We start from the raw sequence: 13,268 nt of genomic DNA, 5'->3' as shown, positions 1-13,268 counted from the left end.
CTGGCACCTAGAGAGACGTAAGCTCCATAAAAACTAGCATTTGTGAGTCAACATGCATCATGGACCAAGTCTTACTAAAAACATGGGAGATTCCCAGACGTCAAAAATAATTATTGAGCAACTCAACTCTGTGTAATAGGGAGTGGTCACAGAGGGATTCCAGTAGAAATTGGGGGTCACAGTGACAGGGTGGTTTGGGATATACTATAGTTGGCAAGGAGACCTGCTCTTCACATCTATACAACTGTGAAATCACATGCACTACACCAAAAATATGGCACTCTAGCCCGGTCACAAAACCTTAATCACTACATTCCCACCTCCACTACAGTAAACAATTCCATGAAAACTAGCATACAAAATACCTTCAAAGCACAGTGCAAAGAGGGCTGCAAAAAAGACCTGTATTATAAGGATCGAATAAAGTCAGTTTAAAAATTGTAAACAAGATTTTGAAGAGGTCGAGAAGGAGAGATTTCAGCATCAGCATATGAGACACTGGGTAACCCAAACCTCTCATAAAATAGTAGCAATCAGGCAAACTAACTGACTTTGATAAATAAGTGAATACAATGGACAGGATAAAGATAGGAGTGACTACATTATACACACTGATGTCAGGTCTGAAGACCTTACAAAATTGGGGATACATTTTAAAGTGGAAAACAATGGTGGGTGCAGACAAGTGTTATTTGTTTTAGAGAAACCACTGGGTATTTGACTTTGTGTTGGTGTGTACAATCATGACTCTTGCTCAACAGAGCTAAATATTCCTTGTTCTATTTAAAAAAAATGTGAATGAGTTTTAATTGTGTTTTAATACTAATACTGGTCTTACTCAGTTTGTTTAGACTGTTTCAGCTTCCAAATCATTGTAATTATTTGAAATTCAACTAACTTTGCTTATGTATGAATACGTTCATAACACAATTGTATTTTGAGAGATTTTGTGGAGAAGTCTCGTGTTTCCCAAAACTGATAGATGAGACTACTGTGTACCTAGATGTCCAGAGAAATTAGCCCCAAAGGGAGATAAAACCATCCAATGAGCAATGGGTAAGCTCTAAACCCCCTAAGTAAATAAAATGTCTTGCACGCAAACAGTGCATGTGCTACCTCAGATGAGATCTAAAGTATAGCATGTGGTGGAAGGGAAGAAGGTGGCAAAATGTCAACGAGGTGAAGGTACCCGCTAAACATATAGTAGCAAATAAAAATCTTCAAAAAACAAGGCAACGACTTCAATTAGCCGCACATCCCTATAATACCTTCAAATCCTAATATGTCAATTACTGGTACTCAATAACACTATAACACATCTGTTGCCACCATGTGTATGCTGGAATCAAAGAACCAGTTAGTAACAAAACTATAGTGGGGCACACAAAGACTCTTTTTTCAATCAAATTATGGTAATCATTAAGATCATCTGGGAGATTAAGTTGAATGAATGTATGAAGAAAGAGATCATGACAAATCAAATACAAAAACAAATGGATGTGAACATTCTCTTTTTCATTAAGAACTTTACTAATATTATATTTCTTTATATTAAAAAAGCATTATATGACTCATCATGTCCATGATTCTTAAGATCACATCAAAAATTATTTTGAAAACTTGGAAAGGTTAATGTCCATTCATATAAAATTTCATTTGGCAGTGGAGCCCAGATGTTCAGTCTTTGTAAATCCTCAACCAATGGAAGTAAGCTTCAGCCCATACAATGTTTAGCTGACATGTGTTTCGTCCCATTCCAGGACTTTATCAAGGCTTATGTTCTATTCATAATGAACTCCAAATTACAAATCCTATAGAATCAAACTCTTTTTATTTGTTTTTCCCCTTGTTTGCTTTTCAATGCCCTAGTATGATTCGTTGTTATATTTCTTGTTCAATCCTAATCAGGATTTCCAGACTCTATGCAATGGTCTATATTAGACATGCATTATCTTATGCATATCTCTATCCTATCTGGAACCTCATAGTATATATGTATATGATCAAAAAAGCCCGCCAAACATACTCAGTGGCATATAAAAATGACAGTGCTACCACAACATATGGGTCCTGCCTGAGGGGAACAGCCTCACCTCGTGACCTTTACCATGTAGTCTTTATCATGCAGGTAAGATTTTTTTCCCATTACATACTTTTAAGTTATTTAAAAATGTTATTTTAGGATATAAGGAAGGACAGAGGTAAAAGGAGGTGAAGGTGACTTGAGGGTTCAGGATTGGGTAGAGGTAAAGGGATAGTGAGGACAACTAAAAGATTCAGGGGTAAGTAGAGGTAAAGGGAGGTGAGGGTGATTTGAATGTTCAGGGGTGGGCAGAGGTAAATGGAGGTGAGGGTGAATTGATTGGATGATATGGTACGGCCTGTCATTGTATAGTATGGCATGGCTCATCACTTTATAGTATGGAACAGACTGTACTGTATGGCCTATTATTGTATAGTATGGTCTGATATCGTATGGATTGTCATTGTGTTGTATGGTATGGCATGGTATGGTATGTAATGGCCTAATATTGTATTGTATATTATGGTATAAGTAAAGGGAGTGGTGAACCCAAGACTAATACATGAAAAAACACAAAGGGACATAAAAGCTTCTACAAAATGAGATAGAACTGCACTGGAGCAGGTTAAAAAAAAAGTACCACATTACAAAAGCATGCAGTATGGAGGAAACCTGATCAAGAGGTCAATCAGTAGTTTGTACATAATCCAGGAAAGAAAAAAAAAAAAGAAAGTAAGTGAAGGGTACATGCACACACGCTCACAAATGAAAAAGAAGCACATGAGGTAGAGAACTGGGAATCGCATGTACTCTTATGATTTGCTGAAGTAAATAGAAATGGAAAATAAAGTGCACAAAGTGGAATTTGCAGTGGAAAATAATGAGTAAGAGATCTGCAACAAAAATGTGCTTCTTGAGAGGAGGGTGGGTGTATGTAAATCTACAGCACTACACACAACAAACAGATGCTTACAGAGTAAGTAATTTCCATTTGTAGCAGGTGAGGCTGTAGATATGTATGCTTAGAATAAACTGTATAGCAGTACCACCCAGAAAGTGGTGGCTAGCGCATAGATGATGTGGATTTCTGAAACAATTCCCTTAATGCCACCTGGCCCACTACAGGCTCTTGACGTAGTAAGATGTTCCACAAAGTTATGCTTAGGAAAGGAATGTGGGTTGACCAGGTGGTTGCTTTACATATATCCGCTAGGGGGAAATTTCCTAGGAAGGCCACTGTTTCTCCCTCTTAATAAGCGGAGCGTGCCCTGGGAGGGACAGGTGGACACTTTCTGCTTTGCAACAGATATGAATGCGTTTGACAATCCACCTGGCGATGCCTGGCTTTGGAGATATGATGACCTAACTTAGGCTTTGCAAAGGAGACCAAGAGGTGGTCTGATTTATGGAATGTCTTGGTCCTGTCAATGTAGTACAAAGGTGTGCAGTGCTCTTTCCGAAAATGGGTTTTGGCTGTGGAAAAAAGACCGGGAGCTCAATGGTTTGTCTAAAGTGAATGTGTTATACCACCTTATGGAGGAATTTTGGATTAGTTCTAAGAACAACTATCTCTGTGAACCTGGATGAATGGATCCTGCAGGTTGAATGACTGCAGTTCACTAATGCACCTAAAGGAAGTACTGGCCATGAGGAAGGTCACCTTCCTGGACAAGAACTGAAAGAACAAATGTGCAAACTCAAAGGTTGGATGTATGAGTCTGTTGGAGGGCTACATTGAGATTTTGCAAAGGAGCAGGAGATCTCATATGAGGTATGGCCCTTTTGAGGCCCTCTATAAATGCAATGACACAGGAATGCTGAAGAGGGACTTGTGCTTTCTGTTCTGCATGAAAGGTCCAACTGCTACTAAGTGCTGATGAATAAAGAGGTGTAGGCAAGGTGTGGGCTTTGTAAGTGTAAGAGGTAGGCAATGACAACTTCAACAGTGGGTTTTAGGAGATGTAATATTGAAAAATCCTCTTCTATTTTGCCACGTAACAGGTCTCAGTTGTTAGTTGATGGGCCTCCTTCAAAATAGCCATACAATCTTGTGGAAGGTTAAGGTGCCCAAATTGTAGGACTTCAGGTGCCAAATCTCAAAGTAGAATGGCCCAGGATCCAGGTACCTGATATGACACTGCCTGTGCGTGACAAGGTATGGGCCCTCAGGAGGAGACGCCTGTATGGACATCTTAAGAAGGGTAGAGTACCAAGACTGCCTGGTCCAGGCTGGTGCTACTAGGATGAGGGTTAGTTAAGTTTGCCTGAATTTCCTTACCAAGAAGGGAAGCAGTAGGAGAAGTGAAAAAAGTAGGCACATTTCCCGGACCAATTCATCCATAATGCACTGCCCATGGACTATGGATACCTTGTATTGAAGATTAGGCTTTTTGCATTTTGTGTAGTGATGCACAAGTCTATCTTTGGGGTGCCCCAATGCAGGAAGTAGGTATGAAAAACCTGGGGGTTAAGCTCTATGTCATGGACTTGCTGATGCGCCCCAATGAGCAGGTCCGACAAGACACTGTCCACCCCCAGGAGATGCTCCACCATGAGGTTAATGTTGCAGATAAGTGCCCAGGGCCAGGTCTTCTGCGTCAAGCAGGAGAGCCTAGAGTAGTGCGTGCAGCCCTGCTTCTGAATGTAATACAACACGGTCATGTGGTCTGTCCGAATGAGGGCTTAATTTCCACAAAGACTCGTAGGAAGGCTTTGAGGGTTAGGTGGAAAGCAACCAGTTCTAGGTACGGATCTAGTGACCCTGCTTCTGAGAGACATAGCTCCTGGACCTTAATAGTGTTGAAATGTGCATCCCATTTTTTGGGAGAAGCACCCGTTCTAATGGTAATCTGAGGAACTGGGTCTGCAAAATACCTGCCTTACACCACGTTATTGGTGTTGCACCACTGCAGAGAGTGGTGCACTTTATATCAACACTGTACATTTCTAGAGAACCTCCACTTGATATCGTGGAGCTGTGATATGCTCTTGCCTGAGGGACGATGACAATGCAGAGGTTACCATTCATAAAAGCTGAATGACCATGCGAACTGAGTTGAAGACTGGGCTCTAAAAGAGTGCGCAGGAGTTGAAAGGTTACGACTCTTTCAAGATTGGGGTAGGCTATGCCTGTAACCACACTTAAAACTGACCCTAAAAACAGCTGTGTTTGCAGCAGTTGCAAGTTGGACTTGGTAGCATTTATGGTGAACCACACGATGTGAAGCAAGGACATCACTGTTTGAGTCATACTTTAACTTGCTGATGCTCTTGATCAGCCAACTTTTGTGGTAGGGAGAAAGTGCCCTCCTATTGTAGATGCGCAGCCACCACTGGCTGGTAGGCACTTGATAATCATGCTTGGAGCTGTGGTCACCCTAAACAAGAGTATTTTGAACTGGTAGAGCTGTCCACTTACCAGAAAGCAAAGGTATCTCCTATGAACTAGGTGGATGGGAAATTGGAAATAGGCATCCTTAAGACTGAGCTCTGTCAAAGTCTCCCTGCTGAAGGAGTAGGAGGACGTCATGCAGGATCAGCATGCGGAAATGCTCTGATAGGATGCACTGATTCAGGGGTATGAGATGAGGATGGGTCTTAGGGAGCCATCCTTTTTGGGAATTAGGAAGAAGACTGAGTTGTCCGGGGGAAGCACCTCTATGGCGCCCTTTAGCTAAGGACCTGCACTTCCTCCTGAGGAAGGAAGAGGTGTTCTTGACAGAAGGTATGTGTACAGGAAGTGGAGTTGCTCCGACACAGTAGCATTTGCCCCCGCCCCATAGGACTGTTTTTTTGTTTTAAAGGAACCTCTGTACAGAGTGAACTGTAGCACCCCCATGGTTTCTGCTGTCTCTCTATCATATTTAATCTTTTTCAGTATCTCATAAATCTGAAGGGTGCACGATGTCTTGCGGACAGTCGCTGAAGGAGATGTCAGTACTGTCTTTAAGTGAGGGCACTGGTGTAGGGTCCCTTTGAGAAACTAGGGCTTGATAGGTAATAGGGGTTGACACCCTTGGCCGGGGGCTTGCAAGTCTTCAAAGCTTTTTGTCTGTGATGATCGTGGCCTACAGACAGAGCAGGTCTGTGGCTGGGCTTGCCACAGTTCTAGTGCCTGATGCCAGAAGAGGTGCTCTGCATTGTCGTGGTTTTTTTTGTGGGACCTCATCTTGAAGGCATGATTCTTGGGAGTGAAGGTAAGATCAGGAACCAGGGTGTGATCTTCATGTGAGAGCCAATCTTTGGCGCCAGGTCGACGTCTTGCATACTGGGGTTGTCAGATTCATTGGGCAACATAGTGTCCCAGTTGGATAATGGTTGTGTTGCTAGGAATCAAGATGACCCGGCCTCCTCTTGTTCTTGGGTACCATGGGGATCTTCTTCCCTGAAGATGTCCGGGGTGCTGGAGATGTCCTGCTGCTGCATGCTCAGAGGTGATCTATTTGGTACGGAAGTGTCTTTTTACAGCAAACATCAAGTTACGATAGCTAGGATGCCCTCGGGCTGGAATGCGCTCTATAAATACGACATACATACATACATCGTGGTAGTCAAGGATAAGCAGAGATAAGCGGAGTTAACATAACTTGTAGTAGCCTGCCCAAAGATATCCGGAATGGCAGTTAGGACAGATCTGGAAGGGTGTCCGATCAATTACTCATGCACCATTCTTGGGCGACAAAGGACTGGAAATGGTGATCGGACCTTAAAGGCACCAAGGCCCTCAATGGCTTATGGTGACAAAATCGATCTTTGAAGCTCGGTGAAACCTGACACTGTGGTGGAAGAGCCAGACAAAAAATGTGTTGGGAACACAACCTCCTGTGAGCCTACCTGGTGCAATTCTGAACCCAATGGCCGTTTAAAATAATCCAACACGAAGGCGGTGGCCATTTGCAATATCCAAAAAGAGGTGTCACATCATACCTGACACAAAAGACTCCTTTGAAAAAGGGCAGCTTGCAAATGTCACTGTCTAACACTAGATGGCATTGAGTATGCTAAGCATTACATCTACAGCCACACATTCTATGCAGTGCTTAATTTGTAAATAAAAAGGTGCCGGTGCCCAAAGCCCTCCTCTTAAACACGCAGCTGCTGCTATTAAATGTGTGAACACGGAATACTGAGAAAGCGTAATCCTGAAGCCATCTCGGGCCTCTGCAAGCCATATAAAGCCACTCGCTGCTCCTTCAGCTCACTCTTGCAGCTTTCTACTTTCTTCCTCTGTGACGCTTTTTTGTTTTTCCCTTCCTCCTTTTTCCCCATATGCATCTTTTGCTCGCAGCAAATGCTGGAGGCAGAAGAGTAAGCCCCAGCCCTCAAAAATAAGTGCTGGTGCTCAGCACCGGAAACAAACAGGAACAAACGAAGCACTGATTCTATGAACAAGTAGTTTCTTAAAATTGAGCAGAGGAATGATACAAGGCAGCCAATCAAAATGATGGTATAGAGGCTATGCTCCAGGGCACGGACAAACGTAAAAGGAGGAAGGCAAGCCATCAAATAAGAAGCAAGGAAATGAGAATGACACTCAAGCCAACAAATGGTAAGCAATGGACAGGCTTGTGAGCCCACTACAAGTTCTTGGGAACCCCTCAATAGGTCTCTTCCAACAGACACCGCATAAAAAATAAAAAAATAAAAAGAAGAAAAACAATTTTTCAGATTCTCTGCCCAGGCAGTACTGCTGCTTGGTAAATATATGGCATCTTCTCAGGCTGCTACCCTGAATATTTCTGTTAGTGGGACTCCAGGATACAGGGTTGCTGCTGCAGCCACACATTTTGTGGAATGAGCTCTGATGCATGTCGACAAGAGTCTGACAACATACAGGTGACAAAATATGATTTTGCCAAAATCCATCTGGCAAAACCCTTTTAGGGCAGTGCATTAGAAACAAGCAGTTAATCTGTTTGTCTGAATGAATGAGTTCTGTCTATGTAGAACTTAAGACATGTTCTCTCGCCAAGGGAATGCAATGTTCTTTCAGCTCCATTGAAAGGCTATGGAAAGGAAGACTTGAAAGCAACTGATTTACACAGGTGGAAATCTGACATGAGGAATAAACATTGGATTGTTTACAGAAAAACAGTCATTGGTGAATTTCCAACTTGTTTTTTTTAATTGTGAGTGCTTGCAGATCACTAATCTGGTTGACATCAGCCACTTTCTACGTGTGATATATAATTTCAACCTTAAGTATTGGCTCAAATACACTCCAGGTGAGATATTTAATTTAAACCATATTTATTGGTGCAAAAGGGCTTTTCACTGATTGTGCTGAAACGGTGTTCAGTTCCAACTACACTGAAAGCATTCTAATTAGTGACAATACCCTGAAAATTCCTTTCTGGAATTGACTAACATGGAAGAAGATAACAGTCAAGGTGCCTGGAAACTGCTGCTGGAAGCACTGTAATTATTTTCAAATTCTGATTTTGCCAGAAGATATGGAAGCAAATGTCAAGGTTGGCCATGAAGTGGATGTAGGTGTTTGGATTTACACCAAGTGCAGAAGCATTTCCATTCTGCATTACGATCTTCATTAGCAATCTGAATCCTTGCTATGCCAAGTATCTTCATGCATTCATATGAAATTCCTAAGATGGCAAATTCACTGGTCTCAGGAACTAGGCTGCCAATCTAAGAGAAGCCTGATTCAGATACATATCCTCACAGGTGCAGAAGAAATCGGTTGTTGCCTGGATGGATCACAGTGGCCATAAACAATTGTGGAAGATCTGTATACCAGAGCGCCTGGGCCATGCTGGAGGTACACCATTAACAGTATGACTCAGTATTTCTCCCTCTAGATTTTGGCAATTATCTGCAGAATGAGAGTAAACAGCAGAAAGACAAAGGCAGATGTTCTGCGCCAAGTCTTCAAATATTCATGTCGCTTTGTCCCGGGTTGCAGGTGCCTGCAGACAAAGAAGAAGCATTTCATGATGTCATTTGCAGCAAAGAACAATTGTTGGTTTGCCATACCAATGGAATATCTTTTGAAAGTTGTGCTGATTTAATCCCACTTGTCACTCTCTTCCCCCAACCTGCGGAGCAGGTCTGTCCTGTCATTGCTGGCCCCGGCAGATGTTCTTTGAAGATTCGGTGTTCAATTGTCCATATTCACAAACGTTGTTTCTCTTCTGATAGGATTTATGTGCACTCATCCGCATCTCTACAGAGAACATATGCTTGATGCTGTCTGTTCATATAAGAACCAATTATTCACGTATTTTGGTAAGACATGAAGCAAGGGCCCTGTGTATGGCTATGATTTCTAACCTGTGAATGCCTTATCTGGTACAGACTCTAGCTAACCGCAAATGCCTCACCTTAGAATATTCCCCAGGTGTCAGACTGAATCTAGTTATTTTTTAGCAGTACCCTCTGCACGAGATAGGTGGCATTGAAAGACTGTGCTAGAAGGGACATCAGGATGCCTACTTAGGCAACAACCCAGTGCGCTGACATCAATGTGCAGAATCTGGCGGGACCTTTTAGGGAAGAGCCTAGTTCACAAAGCTAGCAGGATAGTGGACAGCAGGTGAGGAATCTGCGGTTAGAGTGTCTACCAGACGAGGCTTTACCAAAGCTAAGTAACTTGTTCATCTGTTAAGGACTTACAGTCGTAGATTCTCATCTTAGAATAGATACCCTAGCAATACCACACAGGGCGTGGGACTGTGAATCGGCTAGACAAAAAAGATCTGGAGGACTGAACTGGCAAAATGCCTGTCATATTGCACCTGGCTGTCGAGGCAGAAGCATTTCGTAAATATGTTCATGGATGCCCACGTGGCCGCCTGACATGCCCATGAAGAGGACCTAGTGCGCTACAGCAGTAGTGGCAGGTTTTGCCCTGGTGGAATGGGCAAGCAGCATTTCAGGTGGTTGTTTCTTCCTCGGGACTTGGTGGATTCTCATACAAAGTACGAACCACAGGCAGTGGTTTCTTCCCTAGGGCTCAATCGATTTTCATACAAAACACAGGGAGATGGTACATTTTTGAATAGCTTGTCCCTTCTTAGCCCCAGCAAACCCAATACAGTGCTGATTGTCCACCGTGTGGGGTTTGGTGTGATCAATGTAAAAGTAGAAGGCTTATTTAGGATCTATACAATTGAGTCTCTCCTAGTCCTGGGAAGTGTGAGGCAGGGTATAAAATGTAGGCAGAGTGGCAAACATGGAAGGGGATGACCAGCACTGGGAGGAAAGAGGCACGTCTATTAAGGACCAGTTTGTCCAGAGAAACCATGATCTGTGGAGGATTGACTAAAAGAGCTTGAAGACTGCTGAACCTCCTTGCTGGGGTGATTGTCACCAGAAAAGCAGTCTTGAATGTGAGGAGTCTTAAAGGACAAGACTGGAGTAGCTGGAAAGAGGTACAAATTAGCTATGTCAAAACAATATTTAGATTCCATTGAGGCATGACATATAGGGCAGGAAGAATAGAAGCTGTAAGCCCTTAATGAAACAGTTGGTTCAGCAGCTGCAGGAAGGCCAAGATGGCCAACAAATAACTTTTGACAGTGCCCAAGGCAAGGCCTTACCAGGTGAGGGAAAGAACGAGCAACAGGCCCTCTGACAGAGCTGCAAAAAAGTGATCGACCTGGCTTATGGAAAACCATGCCACTAACTTCTCTTAGCAGCCGTAGATGGATTTGGTAGAGGGGCTCTTGGCACTTAACATAACATCACATTCGTTGGGAGGAGGCTCCAACAAAATCAATTGCTGCTGCTCGAACTCCACTCATGAAGCATGTGAAGGTTTGGGTTCAGCAACCTGCCCTGCTGCTGCGACAAGAGGTCCTCGCAAAGGGGCAACCCTGATTGAAAGAGCAATGCGGAAGTTCAGGAGATCTGAACACCACATAGATTAAAATAAACCAACGCTCGGCCACTCTGGATGCAGAAGCCATTCATGGTCCACCAGGCACCAGTGGCTGAGCTCTTCTGCCATGGTGTTCAAGAAGCCAGTCAGGTGATGAACAACCAGGGAAATGTCCTGGTTCTCCAGCCAAGTTCAGAGACTCTGAGCCTCTTGGAACAGGGTCCATGATGCAACTCCGCCCTCTTTGTAGCAATATCACATGGAGGCAGTATGGTCCATGAACACCTCAACCGGCCTCCCTTTGATGGACGGATGAAAGGCTTTCAGTGCCAGAAGAATCACTCTCAGCTCCAACAGACTGATGTGGAGATACCTGTGTCCTCTGACCTCCACCTCTCCCAGATGGCTAGCCCAAACCATAAGTGACGCATCTGTCACTACTGTGAGATCAGGGTGGGGAAGGAAGAGCAGTCTGTTGCCATAACCTTGGTGAATCAGTGGGCGCTGATGAGGCCAGAAGGGAGCACCGAGAACTAATAATGCTCTTGGCCCTACAGTGAACCACAGGTAATGCCTTTGGACAGGCAGGATGAGGATATGGAAGTAGGTGTCCTGAGAGCCCAATGCTACCATCCAACCTCCATGGTCGAGGGCAGACAGTATGTGACCAACATGAGCATTTTTCAAGTCTCTTGCTGCAGGAAGTAATTGATGGGGCATATATCTGGAATAGGGTGGAGACCCCTGTACTTTTTCGGCACCAGAAAGTAGCAAGAATAGCAAACACACCCTCTCTCTGGCCTGGGCACCCATTCAATGGCCTCCTTGCTCAACAGGGCTCGCACTTTCTGGGGGAGTACAGTAAGATATTCATTGTCAGCAGTTATTGAGCAAAGGCTGTGGGGTATCCATGAATAGTAGCCCATACCCCTGTTGCACTATATGTAGCTGCAATGGCTGGGACAGCAGGGGACTGGGGAGCTTGCTGACCATGGTTCCTTCACTCTCTTTAGGCTCTGAAGTCTCTTCCCTGAAAGGACTTGGCCAGCTGTTGTACTGGGTAAGGCTGGTACTGGACCTCTGCATCCATGCACATCACTGTGACAAATGACGCACCTTCCTATGGTCCTGGAAGGGACAGCATGCTAGTGTCTGGGGAAGTGTCTAGTCCATTGGAATCTCCCAGCTCCTCATATCAGTTCTTTTCATCTGCGGGGTCCTCCTCCAAAGGACCATACACTTCCTCATCGCCCACTTGGAGGTCACAGGGTTGCTCTAGTGGAGGGACGCCTAGGGATTGGTATGGCCTGGATGGACCAGAGGCGGTAGCTGTTCAACAATGGGAATGACAATGGGCTTGTAGTAAAGTGGCGCGAGTGACGTGACAGAGCTAGGGTATGTGGTGGTACCTGAGGCAACGTTGTCCTACATCCAAGGATGGAGTGGCTTTGAGAGTGTCCACGGGAACGAAATGAGGAACAATAAGGAGCCGCCTCCGGCTGCACAGCCAGGACCTTCACGGCCCACTCTCAGATCGTCTGAGTGCACAGCTGTGCACTCAGCACAGGCCTTGGGGCTGTATACTAACCCCAAGAACAAGAGACAAACCATGTGGGTATCCGACCCAAACAACTGATGGTGACAATTCCTACAAGGCTTGAAACCAAAGTGGTTTACAGGGGACTTGTCCCAAGCACACAGTGAGCAAGCTCAAAAAATAGACCTTTGACAGAAAGTTGAAAAAAGGTGGCCAAAAAGTGGCAGAGGTAGTTCTCTGGCTCCATGCTGTTGGGGCAAAAAGAAAATAACTGATGTCAGCACGCCAAGGTGGCAATTAATTAGGCACTGCATCGTCACTTCCAACGTAGGTGGCATCAACACAGAGCTGCTCGATGGCGCACAGAGGTCCTGCTCAAGATTTTCCAGATCCAGTCTGACACCTGGGTAATATTCTTATGTCAGGAAGTTGCGATTACAAATCTACAGATTTAATGCTATTCAGTAATGCCTGTTGGGAGTCCACAATCCCCTTGCTGAAATGTCATAAATGTGAACTCCCTATCCTTTCAAGAAGGTGTCAGTAGTAATAGCATAACTGATCCACAAAGGGGTAATCTGATTTGTTTTTGTTTGTTATAATCATTCTATCCACAGAGAGGTTTTGGGATTGTGCAAAGTATGTGTCTAATTCTTCTTGCAGAGATCTCGAAGAAAGGCAGGGGCTGGGAATCACCAGGATGCATAAGGACATTGGAACTTGTAATTATGCATAGAAGTTTGTCGAGTGTTGGGGGAATATGGAAGTGCTTTGCAGCAGCAGTATGCACTCCTCTGAAGAAAATGCCTTCCCCACTCTGGTATAGAGAATGCCTCCCAGAAAATGAATCTTAATTGTTGAAAACAGTAAAG

At 44.1% G+C, this 13,268-nt stretch overlaps 1 protein-coding gene across 6 annotated transcripts in view; it reads right to left on the bottom strand.

The window, feature by feature from the left end:
* Positions 1–13,268, bottom strand: part of BPTF (bromodomain PHD finger transcription factor) — a 1,198,927-nt gene that overhangs the window by 257,679 nt on the left and 927,980 nt on the right. The window lies entirely within an intron of this gene.

This window comes from Pleurodeles waltl, chromosome 7 (assembly GCF_031143425.1).
Source record: "Pleurodeles waltl isolate 20211129_DDA chromosome 7, aPleWal1.hap1.20221129, whole genome shotgun sequence".
Lineage (NCBI taxonomy): Eukaryota > Metazoa > Chordata > Amphibia > Caudata > Salamandridae > Pleurodeles > Pleurodeles waltl.
The sequence above is the reverse complement of the archived record's forward strand: the minus strand, read 5'-3'. Positions and strand labels throughout refer to the sequence as shown.